This window comes from Petaurus breviceps, unplaced genomic scaffold (assembly GCF_028583685.1).
Source record: "Petaurus breviceps papuanus isolate PSGF00001 unplaced genomic scaffold, PetGlider_PUasm1.0 76, whole genome shotgun sequence".
Classification (NCBI taxonomy): Eukaryota; Metazoa; Chordata; class Mammalia; order Diprotodontia; family Petauridae; genus Petaurus; species Petaurus breviceps.
Window position 1 is genome coordinate 41,666,704 of NW_027186473.1, and position 18,521 is coordinate 41,685,224.

The following is an 18,521-nucleotide window of genomic DNA, read 5'->3' on the forward strand; positions in this document are numbered from 1 at the left end:
GTATATACAAATGTATATGTTTATACATGTATGTTCTGTATCTGCTGGATATACTATGTAAATATCATGTTATAACTAATCTCTATCCCCAAAACTTTTGCTACAAATATTTATTTGAAATATAGCACTCATGAGAAAATAGGCTCTAAAAGCAAGTTTCGATCATGCAGCCCCTTTTTAAAAATAAAAACTTATATCATAAAACAAAGTAACTTCTATATCCCTTATTCCATGAGGAAATAAGACAAAAAGGACCAAAGTAGCAAATTTTGAATACACCATTTTTCTTTCTCTATGCCTTTACATAGGTACTTTGCATACAGCAGACACTTAACATTTGTCAAATGAATGGATGTTCCAAATAGTCTATCACTGGCCCGTACTCAAAACCTTTCTAGCCTGGTATAACTTCCCAGTGTTTGTACTTCCCTAGAATAAAGAGCTTTAAAGAACCTAGAGTCAATTTGAAATCACAATTCTGGAGTAGGTCTTCCATGGAAAGTAAATATAAACTTGTTAAATGCCAGACTAAATAGTTTATGAAAAAAAATTTGTGACCTATTTACCTATAGTAATAAAACTATGAGTTATGAATTCTTTACGAAATACCAAAAAACACGATGACTGATAGGAAGACTAGCTGCTGGCAAGTGTCTCTTTTAGAATTTAAGCTTACTTGATTAAATACTTTAAAGATTTTTAATTTCATCAGCAGAGGTGTTGTAGTTCCCCCACTGACACAGATCACAGTCACTGTAGTTTAAGTAGAGATTCTCTTCAAAAATCCGACAAAGCCAAAAACTCCAATATTCTACAGCCAACCTGATTCTTTATCTCTCCAAACTTAGCTAAGGCTGATCCTTAGACAACAGATAATTCATCATCAGACTTGTACTAAGTCTTTCCAGTTTGGTTGGGTTTGCTCAAACTCTAGCAGGATTGATTCTAAAAAACCATAGCCAGCTCTCTATACCTTGATAAGGCATCAAAGTAAGCCATGTGGAAGACAGTTCATTACAGATACCAGCAAATTCTTAGAGATGATCAACTTTGAGTAAGTCCCTGGGTCTCAGTTCCTCCCTAGGTGTCAGTTTCCTCAGTTTAGTCTAGACAGCCTCTGAGGTACCTTTGAGGTCCAGTTCTACAATTCTATACAGTAACACACCTTATTTATAATGATATAACCCTTTTCCTAAGTGTTAATTCACAACCAAGAAAGTATCAATTAGTTCTGACACTGAATGATCATGAAGAATTCTATTTAGAAGTGTTTAAATTTAAATGCCAAAAAGAATTTAGAAAACATACATAAGATAGATATATGTCTCACTGTGAAGGTACACATTACGAAAATACCAGACAATTCCAAAGTTTCTATGAAGAGCTCTGAAAATATTAAGGAGAATTAGGAGAGAGATGTGGCTAATACTCCTTCCATCTGGCTTTAGGTTGCTGATGCACTTTAGGTCACAGATTTTGAGTTGAAGGGGATCTATGAAACCACACAGTCCAACCCCACCTCTTATTAAGAGATAAGACAACTAAGGTCCAAGGTAGTAATCACCAAAAGTAGGATTTGAAACCATGGGCCTAATGTTAAGATTAACATTGCTAAACAGTATAAACCAATAAAGAGGGGAAAAGAAAAGAACAAAGGACTAGCTGCTTAAAAAACTGTACAGAATGATCAATGATAGAACAGGTATACTCAATAAAGGCAGGCTGGTGGATGAGATGGGAGAGAAGAAACACAGGAGTGTGCTTCCTGCTTCAGGATCCAGAGCTGTCCACCAAAAGCAGCTCTGGTGCAGGGATAGGATAGGAAAGCAAAACTAGTAACACTTCTTCCAGGAAAAAAAAACAAAACAAAACAAAACATTATTCTGCCACTGTCTTTTTTGAATTTTTACAGAAATATTCAGAACTTATAAATATCACATACAGCTAGAATTGCTTAAATGGTTGCATTTACCAGAGGAAATTCATATGTGAAATTATATTGGCTACCACAAAGAATATACTACTGTTTTCCCCCCAAATGTTTTAACTTTGAAACAATAGTTTTGTTTACATAAATTAGGCCATTAATACTAAAATATTAATTATTTAAGCAAGGATTAAAAGTAAATTAATATCAAATACATTTTATAGAAGTTTATTTAACAATCTAAGGATTAAATTCTGAAACAACAAATGGTGATATAACTAAGAGACTTGGGCTTTTTTTTTTTTTTTTAGCAAACATTTACTTAAACATAAGTTTATCAACATTGGGCAGAGGCCAAAATCTGTAAGAGACAGATGTGTCAATTACCTAATAAACCCCCCTACTAAACCTCTTTAAACAGACAGAAACAAGAAAGGCATAGCATATGTAATCTAGATTTAACTTGAGGTTTGGGATTTGTTTTTTTAAAGGAAGGTGCTATATAAATTTTTAAATCACCAACTATTCCTATTACTAAAAATTAAGATTTCTGATCACTGTCAAGAAATTGAAATCCTGCTTACATAACTCAAGAGTTTATTTCTCACACACACAATGCCAATTATTGTCTATAGTATGGAAGTGTCACTTTTTAAAACCTTTAACATAGGATTAGAGAATGAAAAGCTCAAGGCTGCAGGCTTCAAGTTGAGATAGAGAATGACTAACTAGATTCATACAGTTCACTAAAGGAAAAATTTTATCTCTGGAATATAATGTCAAGTTAATAGTGAGAAAATCTGAATTTAAACTTCAATACATCAAGGATCTGTGATTTCATCAGTATGGGTACTTTCTTCCACTGATGAAGAATGAAACCCCTCTATCACTCAGTGAACAATCTTTAAGAGCCATAGCAGAGAGCATAGCCTAGTCAACTTCACACAGTCTGAAGTTAGTTAGACTGGTCCTCAGATCATAATGACATAGTCTATCACTAAGGCATAAACAAATAAGTTTAATATCTGCCTTAAATGTCAGAGCTAACACTCTGTTGGCACAGTCTTTGAACATTCAGGGGCACCTCCATATCACAATGAGGTACTGGAATATCACATTAGCAGCTCTTACGTGCCTATCAAACATAACTATCACTAAAGTTATTTATAGATTGAGAAACTGCTACATAGAAATGCTAAGTAATTACCTATTATCAAGCATATGAGTCCATAATAGAGAAGTGAAAGCTCTCTCTCCTCTCAGACCAGAATTCATGATTTATTTTGTGAATTATGAAGTGCCCCTTGAAGAAACTACTGACCCACCATCATCTGCCCTCAAAGCATTCAAAAATTATGATGATAGATTATGCTGATTCATCTATTTTCTTTTTAAGGGCATACTTTGCAAGACAGCTGACTCAGAGTATTAAGGCACCCAGGCCATGTCCATGAAACAAAGCAAAGATGACAGTCTGAATTCATAACCCTGACCTCACCAGCACTACATTCTAAGCAACTGAGCTAAAAGAACATCTTTCTAACACTGGTATTGGAGCTTAGGACTAGTATGTTCATCACAGACTAATCCTGATATATCAATTGTTTACTTAAGAAGTTTGTTTGATTCAAGACAACACGGTGACACACTGGATAAAGTACTGGACTTAGATTCAGGTGGACCTTAATTCAAATCTTGCCTGAGACACTTACTAGTTCTGTGACCCTGGGGAAGCAGCAGAACCTCTTTCAGTCTCAGTTGTCTCATCTGTAAAATGGGGATAATAACAGCACTTTACTCACAGGGTTGTTATGAGGATCAATAAGATAATATGTAAAGTGCTTTATAACCCTTAAAGTAGTACACATGCTATTACTATTATTATTATTGTTTGACCATTAGCATATCTGAATTCTTGCAAAATCAAATCATGTTGAAAGGAAAAAAAGCTTAATTCAAGACAAACATGCCTGACACATAGTAAGCTTAATAAATACTTGCTGACTTGACTTTGTAAAAGGCACTGAACTGGAGATACAAAGAAAAAAATAGTCCCTATTGTTAGGAGCATGAGTTCTATCTGGGAGGGATACAACAAGTACAAAGATAAGTAAACATAAGGTAATTAAAGTCATCTGAAGAGGGAAAGAAACTGAGGAATAAAAGACTTCTAGGAGGTAACAGTATCTTAGCTAAGCCCTTCCTTTTATAATAAATACACACAGCTGACCAGGATTATAAAAATATGCAAAAATTCTATTATAAAATGCTTTACTAATTCATGGATTTGGCTATGCTACATGTCAAATCAGGTCTCCTGTATACAAATTATAATAATGAATTATATAAAATTATACACAATCACCTTTATTATAATGCAGAATGCCCAGTGCCAATAATAATAAAGTTCTAATATAATTTGTTGAGCAATGATAGACGTTTCTTTATGTAGCACACAAAACACATAAGCTGAAGTAATCAGTTTTATCTCAGTTATCTAACTCAGTGATGTCATTAAACTATCAGTCTAGTGCTTTGTTTACTAAACTGTAGTATTACTAAACTATTCCCTACTTTCATTCCATTCTATCAAAATTATATCAAAGAGCAACTTCCCTACTATATCAATGACTGAAAGAAAGTAGTAAAGTAATAATAGCTGATATTTAAGATTTATCAAACGCTTTATGCAAATTATTCCCTCAATCCTCACAATAAGCCATTAAAGGTAGTAGAATAATTACTGTTATTTTCCATCTGCAGCTCTGAAGGGCTTTCACTACATCAAACAATGAGTACCCCCTTCTTTTATCCCCCAGTTTCTTTTTTGTGCACTGTCAGACCCCACTAAGCTCCAGGAGGGCAGGGACTGTCTCTTTTTCTTATTTGTATCCCAGTACAGTGCCTAAGTGCTTAGTAAAGGTTTATTTAATTCAATTGAATTATTATCTCCATTTTATAGGTTAGGAAACTGAAGTTCAGAGTGGTTAAACCTATCATCACAAAGATAGTAAATACCATAGGCAAGACTTAAACCAAAGTCTCTTGAATCAATGAAGGTAAATAACAGACTAACAGTGTTTGTTTTTATTCAGTGATGTACGAGGAAGAGAAAACTACTGTAATAAATTCAAAACACCAACATGGAACCATGGGTAACTGTCAATTATATAACATTTAAAAGTTTGGAAAGTACGTATGCACATGCATGTGTGTGTGTGTATGTGTGAAATCTCCTTTCTCAAAACTCTGTGGGGTAGATGCTATAATTATCTCCCTTTAATAGATAAAGGAAACTGAGGCTCAAAGCATGTAAGTGACTTACTCGAGCAAGATTTGAATTCAGGTCTTCCTAATACCAAGATCAGCATTATATCCACTATGCCACCTGGATGAATAAATCACATCTTTGCAAGATATTTCCTTCCCCAAGCTTCAAGAAGCATTGAGAAGGTCACTGTTCTAAGTTGCTTTATAATACCAAAATGAAATGTGGCCATGGAAAACAAAGTGAAGTGCATTTACTTTGAATTCTTCTGGATGCACAAATATTACCACTACACCTTCCCCACTATTACTAAATACCACCCCATCACATTTCTTAAGTCAGTTCTAGATCATCATAGGAAACTTAAAACAGTTATAGCTGGCAATTATGTTAATTCTCCACAGAACAGGAAAATTACCAATTAGTGTTGGTAAAAAAGGGATTTCCAGCATAGATTATTTAATTCTCTCCTTCCCCTGAGGAGATTCTTAAGTCACTGTCTTTCAAAGTAGTCATTATTTTAACAGAAAAAAAGAATATGGAAAAGTCAAGGATGGTGAAATAAAACGGCAACTGACATCAAAACTCTACTATTCTGGGTTAGTCTATATTAATTCTCATCAAGATAGTACAAAAGGAAAGAAAGGGAAAGAAAACTCTGTGCTGTTAGATCTAGGCCCCAGAATAAAGACAGATCTGTCAATAGGTTTTTGCTTTCTATCTTATTCTCATGAAAAATCTTAGGTAGTTGTAAACAAAGGGATTATATCTGAGTATAACAATTGAAATGAGAGCTGAATCAATTATTTGAATAAGAAACAAAAATTTATAATTGAGATACACTGAAGACACCTTTAAACTGCTATTGGGAAGGACTGAATCATCTGGCTAGTCACTATGATCTTTCATTCTTCATTTTAGAATAAAAATATCATTAGTTTAAACTCCACTAAAATGGCTTATGAGATCATTCTTACAAGGGGTAGGCTGAAGTTAATTATCTGTACTTTTTTTTTTTTTAAGCAATCGGGGTTAAGTAACTTGCTCAAGGTTATACGGCCAGTTATTATTTCTGGGTGTGGTGCTGAGTATCTGAGCCCGGATTTGATCCAGGTCATCCTGACACTAGAGCCGGTGCTCTTACTCACTGAGCCACCTGGCTGCCCCTAAGCAATTGGGGTTAAGTAACTTGCTCAAGGTTACACAGCCAGTTGTTTCTGGGTGGGTGCTAAGTGTCTGAGCCCGGGATTCGATCTCCAGGTCTTCTCAACACTGGAGCCGGTGCTCTTACTTGCTGTGCTACCTGGCCACCCCTACATCTGTACTTTCAATGAGAAAATGACTGACTAAGGAAATTAATACCATAAAAATACTGAAAGAGTAATTCTTAAGCTTAGAGAACAAACTGTTTAAAATTACTTTAGAATCATTCATACATACAATTGATAATCTAACTATAAAGCATGCTATTATTCACTAAAGAAGATTCTTGAGGGATTTGTATTTGGTAATAATTCGTTAGCCTAAGTTGAGCTATTCATGTACTTCAAATTGATAAAACTATTTTTAAAATGTAATTTGTATTACACTATCCTCAACTAACGTAAGTTAATAACATTGTTAGGTAGATACCATCTAACACATGAAAAGAAAAAGCTGGATAGCATCAAAATTTTCTAAGAGTGGCAACTGGGTGGTGTAGTGAATAGAGCACCAGGAGAACCAGAGTTCAAGTACAGCCTCAGACACTTGACACACCCTACATAGCTGTGTGACCTCAGGCAACTCACTTAACCCCAACTGCCTTGCCTTCTCCCTTCCAAAAAAAAAATTCTCTCAAAGAAATAAGCATGTACTGATATCAGAAAAAAAAAAGAACATCTTTTAATGGCACACTTTGTAGATATACCTTCACTTTATATAAAACATGTTCCCTGACTAATATGTAAATTACATTTTGGTAAATCTAATTGTGTCAATGAGTAATTTAATGAATTTTTTGTTTTCATTTCTGATTTCTGATTCATTTGGAAGTGGTTCCTAACACCTTTATCTTTAAACCTCTTGGTTAAAATTTCTCTGTAACTAACAATCTATGTAAACAAATTAGTTACATGCAACAGTCATCAAGAATTATTTTACAATTGAAATAGTCACTAAATTCAGCTCTATTGTAAATTTACACCCTAAAACATATGCAAGTTTCCGAGACATGATAATTTCTAATAAGGAATATGGCCAAAATGACCTAACATAGTATGCAGCATATCAAAAATTACAGTTTGTACTTTCTTAAAATATAGTAATATAACTAACTTTTTAAAAAGTATAATTTTACTTAAAAGTCTATAAATTCCAAAATTCAATTTAAAAGATAACACATAACTAAGAAAAAATAAACATTATTTATTAATTTAAATAAATACGCTGTTATCAGAAGAGGTGGTTTTCTCCCAAATTTTATACTCTTTTCAAATCCTAGTTTCTGTAAAATTAAATACTGATAAAAGTTTACTTCTCAGAAGATTTATTTTCAAATACTGTCAATATTTAAACACCTTATTCATCACACAACGCCTTCTACAACTAGAACATATTATTTTCCCAAACCCTGATCTTAATGCTGAGTGGCCAATAATTCATATTTTCCTAAAATTAGATCGATTCTACTGATAAGATGTAAAATAACAAGTTTATTAAGAAATTAAGTAAATCTTTCCTCCAAGAATGTTTTCTGACTGATAGATGAAAAGTAACAAAATAATTTTGCTATACAGTTACAATTCTAACATTTCTAAAGTCTGAAGTAAATGAACTTAATGAGCACTTAAAAGTAAAAATTCCAGATATTTCAGTTCATTAAAAGGAACTTTACAATTATGCTCAATTCTGAAAGGTGATATAGTCAAAAGGAAACAATTTTAAGTTAATAAACAAGAAGTCTAGAAACAGAAATAAATAGTGGAGATGAGAAAAAGACGAAGATGCTCAGTAGGAAGTAGTTCCCATGCAGTACAGGCAAGAGATAGCCTGGAGTTTTATCTATAAAAAAAAATAAAGATTAGGAATGAGGGAGATAACTTAAGACATTAAAGTGTTTAAGGGAAAAGTTTCAGGGTTTTTTAAACATTTAATTAATAACACTGCTGTATTACTATTTGCTTTCGGTGACCTTTAAAAGGTTATCATCACAATTAAATATAGGCACACAGCCAATGTATTTTCAATATTTTAACAGAAAGTTACGTTGTAAGCAATCTAAATAATTCATAAACCAACATACCAGCACTGTCTTCTTTCTGGCTCACTCAAGTTTCACCTTCAGGTTATCCTGGGTGAGGGGCTCCTTTTCAGATCCCTAGTTTCTCATGAAGATCTTCTACCTCCCTATGGCAACAATATTCTCTAATTAAAACCGTCCTTGTGCCACAGGGAGGATTTCTGATGATACAAAGATACAAAGTTATACCAAAAACAGTTCACCATGAAGTCAACTAAGTCTCGAATCTCCAGGACGGAGAAACTTGACTTCTTGGGAAATCCTTTTATGTTCAAGAGAAAAAAAACCTATTCTAAATACTCAACAAAAGGAACTGCCTTCTTGCTAGAGCTTTCAAAATGTATTGTCATTTAACTAATCTTTAAACTCATATAGTGGTACGGATGGAAGTATACAGGTTTTGAAGCCAGAGTTGCATTGTTTTTCAGTCATTTACAACTTTGTGACCCCATTTGGGAGTTTTTGTTTGTTTGTTTCCCTTTGGAGTTTTTTGGCAAAAATACTGGAGTGGTTTGCCATTTCCTTCTCCAGTTCATTTCACAGAAGAGGAAACTGAGGCAAACAAGATTAAATAGCGATTTGCCCAGGGTCACATAGCGGTGTCTGAGAGCAAATTTGAATGCAGGTCTTCCTGACTCTAGGCCTACTGCTCTAGCCACTATGTCACCTAGCTGCCTTCTGAAGGCAGAGTAGGTTGTTTCAAATCCCCTTCATGAACTGCTTACTATTGGGTCCCAGTTTTCTCATCTGTAAAATGAGAGAGCTGAACCAGATGACCTACAAAGTTCTTTGTAGCTCTGATCTATTATCTTTTGATCATAATTTAGCTGATAGCTAAATTAAAAAAAAAACTCTCCTTGATACCTCGTATGATAAGAACTTGTTTTTTAAAAATACTAATATCCCAGAAGAAAACAACCATCAATGTTAATTTAATAGGTTCCTATCAAGAACTTTCAATATTTTAAAAAGAAAACTAAGCAGCATTTTAAACAAAATGGAGCAGGTCAAGATGTTCACAAGAATGGGTTTTTTTGTTTTGTTTTGGGTTTTTTTTTGCCTTTTGGAGGTGGGAGGGCAGGGCAATTGGGGGTAAGTGATTTGCCCAAGGTCACACAGCTAGTAAGTGTTTAGTGTCTGGGGTCAGATTTGAACTCAGTCCTAACTCCAGGGCTGGTGCTCTATTCACTGTGCCACCTAGCCACCCCAAGAGAATGTTTTACAAGTCCATCTGATATTTTATCTTATACACACTCATATGTATACATCCCCAAAGATCCTGGTTATTTCAGCTTTTATTTTCATTCATCATTCTATTCTGATCTCTCTGTAGTATCCTAAAACATTTTTAAAGGAATATATTAAGGGGTCAGAGCCAAGATGGCGGAGTAAAAGCAGGAACATGGCATGAGCTCCCACACCAGCAACCTCCAATACCTGTAAAATATGACTAAACAAATTTTAGAGCTACAGAACCCACAAAGTGACAGAGAGAAACAAGTCTCCCGATGAAGGCAGACTGGCAGGCCAACAGGAAGGGTCTATCACACCCGAGCTGGGAGCCGAGCACAGTGTGAGCCATGCAGTCCCAGACCAAGGGTGGCCCCAACCTGTGGCACAGACCAGCCAAAGCAGACTTCAGAAGAGTGAATCACCAGCAGCTGTGGTGGTTTCCAGACTTCTCAACCCATACACGCCAAAGAGAAAGTAAAAGGTCAGTGGGAAACTCCGTTGGAACTGGGTGACAGAAGAGCAGGCCAGGCCCCTGCCCCTGGGGCAAGAGGTGGCAGAGGTGCCACCATGTAATGGAAATGCAAATTTGGAAGATCTTCCCTGCCCCTAGGCTAAAGTGCACCTGAAGCCTGAGATGGGAGGCTTGTTTTTCAGTAGATACTTTTTGATTGGCCAGTGAGTCAATAAGGTTGTTACATTCTCTGAGCCAGGAGAAGGGTATATAAGCCCTGATGTGTAGCTTTGTTTTGGGGGCTCACTTTGAGAAGTGTTCTGTAATTTGATCTGTATTCTGGGAAGCTGTTGTCCAGGGCCCCCCCCCCGGCTTTGAAAAACCCAGATGTGGAAACCCAGATGTTGACTGGGTATGGATATAATGGTTGGACAGTTTGGAAATCTGTCTACTTGATCTGTTTCTGTCTTGATAATTCTGCCTGTATACTTTGAAGTTCGGGGTGCTGACCTTTTCCCCTGAACAAGGTAAACAATATAAGTCTGACTGATTAAAGTAAGCTTGTTAATCCATTTTGAGTTGCTTTCCTTTAACAAAGCAGATCCAAGAACCTGTATGGGCAGCAAACCCTGAGGACGTGCTTGCCGCTACACACCAGTGGCTGCCTCTGGAGCTCAGCCTGGCTGCAGAAAATAGAGGAATCAATCAACTATTCAATGGGTAATTGCTTGGATCTGGGTTGCAATCCTGGGTGGAAATCCTGGGGTGAGTGTGGTGAGCTTGTGGTGGCTGTAGAGAGGGTGGACTCATAATTCTGATAACTGCAGAAACCCCAGCAATTTGGAACACAGCTCTCTCCACTCTGGAAGCAGAGTTCTAATCATGGCAAAGAGCTCAAAAGTCAAATAATTGGCTGGCAAGATGAGCAAGCAGAGGAAGCTCATTCAGACCACAGAATTCTTTTTGGGGAAAAAAAAAAGGATCAAAACATGGAACCAGAAGAGGACAACAAAGTCAAAACTCCTGCATCCAAAGCTTCCACTAAAAATATGAAGTGGTTACAGGCCATGGAGGAGCTCCAGAAGGAATTTGAAAATCAAGTAAAGGAAGTGGAGGAAAAACTGGAAAGAGAATGAGAATGATGCAAGAAAATCATGAAAAGAAAATCAAATGCCTTCTAAAGGCGACCCAAAAATATACTATAGAAAATAACACCTTAAAAAATAGACTAACTCAAATGCCAAAAGAGGCCCAAAAAGCCAATGAAGAGAAGAATGCCTTAAAAAGTCAAATTACCCAGATGTAAAAGGAATTCCAAAAACTCACTGAAGGGAATAATTTCTTCAAAATTCGACTGGAGCAAATGGAACCTAATGACTTTATAAGAAATCAAGATGCTATAAAACAGATCCAAACAAATGAAAAAATAGAAGGCAATGTGAAATATTTCATTGGAAAAACCACTGACCCAGAAAATAGATCCAGGAGAGAGAATTAAAAAATTATTGAACTACCTGAAAGCCATGATCAAAAAAAGAGCCTAGAAATCATCCTTCAAGAAATTCTCAAGGAAAATTGCCCTGATATTCTAGAACCAGAGGGCAAAATAGAAGGGCTTAGAATATGATATTCCAGAGGTCAAGGGAGCTAAGACTAAAACCAAGAATCACCTACCCAGCAAAACTGAGTATAATGCTTCAGGGGAAAATATGGTCATTCAGTGAAATAGAGGACTTTCAAGTATTCTTGATGAAAAAAACAGAGGTGAACAGAAAATTTGACTTTCAAATACAAGAGGCAAGAGAAGGTCAACAGGAAAAAGAAATCATAAGGAACTTATTAAAGTTGAACTATTTACATTCCTACATGGAAAAATAATCATTATAACTCATTAGACTTTTATCAGTATGAGGATAAAGGAAATATATATGTATAAATACATATATATGTATAGGAGGGTGTATGTGTGTATAAATACATACATGAGTATGTGTATACTTAGACAAAGGGCACAGGATCAGTTGACTAAGAAGGGATGATATCTAAAAAATAAAATTAAGAGGTGAGAGAGGAAAATAATGAGAGGAGAAAGGTAGAGATAGAATAGGGTCAATTACCTCATATGGAAGAGGTAAGAGAAAACTATTACAATAGAGAGGAAGAGCAGGAAGGTGAAAGGGAATGGGTCAACCTTACTCTCATTGAATTTGGCTTAAGGAGGGAATAACATACACACTTAACTGGGTATCTTACCCTACAGGCAAGTAGGGGGAAGGGTATAAGAGGGGGGATGACAGAAGGTAGTGCAGACTGGGGGAGATGATAGTTAGAAGCACACATTTTTGAAAAGGGACAGGATCAAAGTAGAAAACAGACTAAGTGGGAGGTAGGATTGGATGGAGGGAAATATTTAGTCTTTCACAATATAACTGCTATGGAAACATTTTGTGTAGCTACACATGTACAACCTCTACTGAACTGCTTATCTTCCCAGTGGGGTTGGGTGAGGAGGGAAGAAATGAAGAATCTGGTAATCAAAGTTTTAAAAACAAATGTTAAAAAAAAACTTGGTTTTTTTTTACATGCAACTGGAAAATATGATATACAAGGCACTGGGGTATAGAAGTCCATCCTGCCCTACTAGAAAGTGAGAAGGGGGATAGGAGAGGATATTATAAGAGAAAGCAGATTGGGGGAAGGGGTATTCAGTAGGCTTGCTATCTTGGGGTGAAGGGTAGGGGAAATATGGGGAGAAAATTTGTAACTCAAAATCTTGTGGAAATGAATGTTGAAAACCCAAAATAAACAAATAAAAGTTTTTTTTTAAAAAAAGAATATATCAGGGGGTAGCAGTGAATAGAGCACCAGCTCTGGAGTCAGGAGCACCAGAGTTCAAATTTGACCTTGGACACTTAACACTTACTAACTGTATAACCTTGGAAAGTCACTTAACCCCAATTGCCCTACTTTCCCCCTCCACAAAAAAAAATTTAAAAAATATATATATATGTATATATAAAATTAACAGCCTTGAAAGTTTATTTCACACCTACTCCCAAAATCTTCTATCCAACATCCTTTAAATCTGGTTCAAGCTGCACTCAAGAATTTTGCTAGCCTTGTGCCTCAGAAAGGACACATTCTCCCAGATTTCAGAGAAATTATATATGTTAAAGAAAGGTAAAGATAGGTAGTCTTCAAGAGTTAGGTCAAGATACATATTCTGATACCTCTACTTCTGCAATTTTATATTAAATTTTGGGGCACATAGGTGGCATAGTAGATGGAGTGCTAGGCCTAGAGTTAGGAAGACTCATCTTCCTGAGACACTTACTTAGCTGTGTGACCCTGGGCAAGTCACTTAATCCTGTTTGCCTCAGTTTCCTTGTCTGTAAAATGACTGAAGAAAATGTCAAACCACTCCAGTATCTTTGCCAAAGAAAACCCCAAATGGAGTCATGAAGAGTTGGACACAACTGAAAAACAACTGAAAAAATATTAGATTTCAAAGATAATATTCAATAACCTACTTAAAGTCTTTAAATTTTTGTATAATCTTTAAAATAAGAATAAAAATTATACTTTAAGAAGGTAGTAAAATTCCCCAAGAATTATGAATAAACAGTGCTCAGAAGATGACTGGCAAACTACTAATAACCACAAGAAAGAATACTTAGAATCACTGATGGTAAAAGAAATGTAAATCAAAAGCACTAGATTTCACCTCATAACTAACAAACTAGAAAAAGGGGCAGTAGATGTTAGAGGAGTTGAGAACAGACAAGCATACTAATACATTATATATAGGCAGAGCTATGAAGATTTAACCACTGTGGAAAGCAGCTTGAAGTGATTGAAACATCCATACCATTTAACCCAGAGCCCAGTGCCAGGCATATACCTCAAAGGGGTCAACAATAAAAAGAAAAGCCTAATATGCATCAAAGTTTATAGCAGCACTTTTTGTAGTAGCAAAGAAAGGGAAACAAAGTGATATCCATTGCTTAAAGAGATGGCTAAACCAGCTATGGTATATAAAAATGTAATGGATATTACTGCTATAAGAAACAATATGATAAACACAAGGCATATCAAGACTTACATAAACTGATGTAAAATGAAGAAAGACTCAGAAAAACAATATTCACGATGACAACAATGTAAACAGAAAGAACAATAACAATCCAAATAAAATGCTGAAAAATAATAATAAAGTATTTTAAGTTAGCACAACACTTTACAAATATTTCTTATATGATCCACAACTACCCTGGAAGCTAGCTGCTGTTGTTATTCCCACTTTTACAAAAGAGGAAACTGAGGCAAGAGATTAAATTCCTTGCCCAAGGTTAGACAGCTGGTAAGTGTCTTCCACAGAATTTGAACTCAGGTGGTTCCTGACTCCAAGTCCAGTGTTTAATCTACCACCAATTAGCCAGTTTAGTTCCAAAGAAGCTATATCAGGATGTACTTTCCTCCCCTCTTTACAGAGGTGGAAGTCCTGTAGGTGTGGAAGACTACAAATAATGTTGGTCTTTGGTGACATATTGGTTACTTTTGCGGAACTGGACTTTTTTTCCTTTTTTTTTTTATGCTTTCATATAAGGGATAAATTGGGAAATGTGGGTGATACAAAAACAAAACACCATTCTTAAAAATTCATTTGTAATCAGTTGCTCTTCCCCTCATTTGATCCAATGGTCAACCCAATATGATGGAGAGCTTTGTTAATGTGCAGAGCCTTCTGGCTTCTATTCAGGATATTAAATTGTTGGCTGGATAATCAAGTGTGTCTGAACACTAAGACTTGCTCTCAATTCACTGCATTTGTTACTTTTCTCTACACTAATTCATAACAATGTCTTTGATGCTATTATACCACTTGACATAATGGTATGGTATCTAGAACAGTTCTTACCATCTTACTGTTTTAAATCAAAATATAGAGAACTACATAATTTTGGCCCAACTAGAGTACTACCTTGCTACATATTAGCATAATCTCAGAAATGAGATTGTTTCAAATAGTTGTACTCAGAACAAATGGAGGAGAAATGTGGAAGAATGATAAAAAGCTCCTTTTCAGTTCAACTGGAAATACTAAGAAATAAATTTTTCTCAAGTCTAGAATCTTGACCAGACTTTACACTTAAGGAAAGTTAGGAAAGTGTTCAGGTCAAAAACAATAAAAACAAGCCTGAGGAAAATAAATTAAGGATAGTAACCAAATTGAAAACAAAAGATACCTCCAGTATTTCTCCAGTAAACACAAAGCCTTACCCATTCCCAAAAGGGATTAGTTTTATAACCACCTAAGGTCAACACTCTTTTTCCTTCCAAAAAGAATTGGCAGAGTGGTCAAAGAACCAATAGAGTAGTTTAAGGAAAAGACTACTGTTCTATTAGAGGAAAAAGAATGTTAACCCCACACTGTATTTTCCTAGTTCAGGAATAAATGTAATCTTTAACTATCTTGCTGAAGAGAGAAGACTTAGAGTAAAAAAAAAAGGGGGGGGAAGAGGGGAGGTTAGGAACCATTTCAGGGGAGAGGAACTGTCAGTTTGGACACTGCACTAAAGTAGAAATGCTTGGATTTAGAATAAATGTTAAATTAATAAAAAAATGTTTCTGACAGACTTTTACCTAAAAAAATACAAAAAAAAAAAAAAAAGATATTCATCAGGAGGAACTCTACATTAAGAAAAATACTTGGTAGGGGCGGCCAGGTGGCTCAGCAAGTAAGAGCACCGGCTCCAGTGTCGGGATGACCTGGAGATCGAATCCCGGGCTCAGGTGCTCGGCACCACACCCAGAAATAACTGGCTGTGTAACCTTGAGCAAGTTACTTAACCCCGATTGCTTAAAAAAAAAAAAGAAAAAGAAAAATACTTGGTCCATATGCAAGAAGAGCACTGGAAAAGTAGAAAAGAAAGCACCCTCTAGTTGAATTTTACATAGAAAATCTTGGGTCTAGGGGTGGCCAGGTGGCTCAGCGAGGAAGAGTACCAGCTCCAGTGTCGGGATGACCTGGGGATCAAATCTGGGCTCAGATACTTAGCACCCACCCAGAAACACCTGGCCGTGTAACCTTGAGCAAGTTACTTAACCCTGATTGCTTTAAAAAAAAAAAAAAAAAAGGAAAATCTTGGGTCTGAATTCCACCTCGGTTTATTTTTTGTTACTTTATCAAGCCATCTAACCCCAATGAACCTGTTTCTTGAACTACAAAATGAGAAGGTTGGGTAAGATCATCTCTAATTTTCTCTACTCACACTCATTATTTTCTGTCACTACTAAATGGCCTCCTAACCAAGCCTATAATCACTATCAAAGAACCACTGAGATGTAGACACCTATTGCTACAGTCCCAAAAGAAATACAGTCTATCACTGTAAGACTTAATATTGTTGAGTAGTCTTACAGAGCCTGGAAAATGCTGAAACAGAATAACCTATAATTATAACCACTAATTAAATGTTGAGATTATACTATATTTAGATGAATAAAAATGATCAGATCAGCAGTTCTAAAAAGTACTCCACAGAACCCTGGTATTCTACATGATATTAACAGAAGTTGTACAAGAAAATTTCTATCCAAATCTAGAAGAGGCTACCCATCCTCTAAGTCAGTGAGGGCTTCCCACCATACCAGGGCTAGACAAGCCTTTGACTTCCCTTCTATCCCAGCCTCAGTTCTCAATTTAGGCACCTCCTAAATTCAAGGAGATGTCATAGCCCAGAAGAAGAGCCACTGAAAAACTGAGAACTAGCAGTGTCATATTAATAGGGGAAAATAGCTCCTGTTTGAATGCTTCTTATGTGACAAGTCTACACAGAACAAAATTAAATGAAAAGCTGGAATCTAATTGGGATATGTGAGCCAGGTAGATAGACAACCTGAATAATCTAGTATAAATAAGTTTAAACAGGATGAATATAAGAACTTAAATGATTCTTTTTTTATTATTAATGCACTGACTAGGACAACCCGAATTGTGCTGTATAGAATGAAACTTGCATTAGTTTCCTGGATACACAAGAAAAAATACTAGTCTTGAAACTACCTTGTTTTATTTGAATCTCAACCCACTAATCAAAAATATTTAACCCATCTGAAAAATTTTCCCCTTCCCTCATGACTTTGACAAGAAAACTAATTTTAATATTTTTAATATCAGGGAGGCTAGGTGGTGCAGTGAGTAAAACGCCAGCCCCGAAGTCAAGAGGACCCAAGTTCAGTTCCAGCCGCAGACACTAACACCCACACAAAAAAATACTAGCCGTGTAACCTTGGGCAAGTTACTTAACCCCAATTGACCTCCAAAAAAGCAAAAAAAAAAATATTGTTAATATCAAATATAATATTCTCTTCTCTGAAAATAATTTTCCTGTTAACTTCTTATGTAAAGTAAGTTTTTAGAATCTAAATAAAAACTGTTCAGATTTTTCTTACAGAAAAAGTAAGCAAATAAGAATGAATCTTAATACAAAGAATAACTTCTATTTTCTAAGTGATGAAATAATGAAGTTATATTCAGTCTCCAACTCACTTGAAAGAAACATTTGATTCTTTAAATAGAAATGAATTAAAGCCCAGATTAGATGACCTTTAAACTAATCTATGCCAGTTAAATATCCTTGTAAAGTTACATTCAAGAACTTGAGGGGAAGAGAAGAAGAATTTATATAATACCTACTATGTGGTAGGTGCTATATGCTAATCACTTTTTACAAATATTAGCTCTCATTTGCCTTTGAGCCAAAATCTAAATAAGATTACCTTTTAAAATAATTTTGTATAGGATGACACTTGGTTCATTATATGCCAAAAACATTTTATTTTCTGTTCAAGTAAAATAATTCTAAAGAGATTAATTCTTTTTTTTTTTTTGCTTTTTGGAGGGCAATTGAGATTAAGTGACTTGCCCAAGGTCACACGGCTAGTTTTTGTGTTAAGTGTCTGAGGCTGGACTTGAACCCAGTCCTCATGACTCTAGGGCCGGTGGTCTATTCACTGCACCACCTAGCCACCCCTCTTTTTTTAAAAAATCATTCCTGAAGTGACAATACATTCTTTTAAACCAGCTTTGCCATCTTGCCTGAAAATAAACTGAATGATAGTCAAATTGATTATATAAATCACTTTTTCTAGTAAGAAATTAATTTTTAGCTACAATAAAACAGTCATAATCCTAGGAACAAATTAAGCTTAGTAAGGCAATTCTAATATCATTAATATCTAGCCATTGTGGTTTATTCACATGTGTGAATCTAAGATCAGAATATTCAGGGTACCCTCAGTTTCACAAATTTCACCAGTATGTCCAATTTTTATTTTTCTTTAAAGCTTCATACACTAT

The 18,521-nt window shown here is 35.5% G+C and overlaps 1 protein-coding gene across 8 annotated transcripts in view; it reads right to left on the reverse strand.

Annotated features, from left to right (window-relative positions):
* The window catches only part of ELF2 (E74 like ETS transcription factor 2), a 93,335-nt gene that overhangs the window by 40,141 nt on the left and 34,673 nt on the right, over positions 1-18,521 (reverse strand). For 2 of the 8 annotated variants that reach the window (XM_069105389.1, XM_069105387.1), the window contains exon 2: positions 8,479-8,582. The exons of 5 other annotated variants lie outside the window; for them this stretch is intronic. The gene's annotated coding sequence lies outside the window, so the exon portion shown is untranslated. Of the gene's footprint in view, positions 1-8,478; positions 8,601-18,521 lie in introns of those variants that run through there. One more of the 8 variants, XM_069105388.1, reaches the window with a different exon arrangement.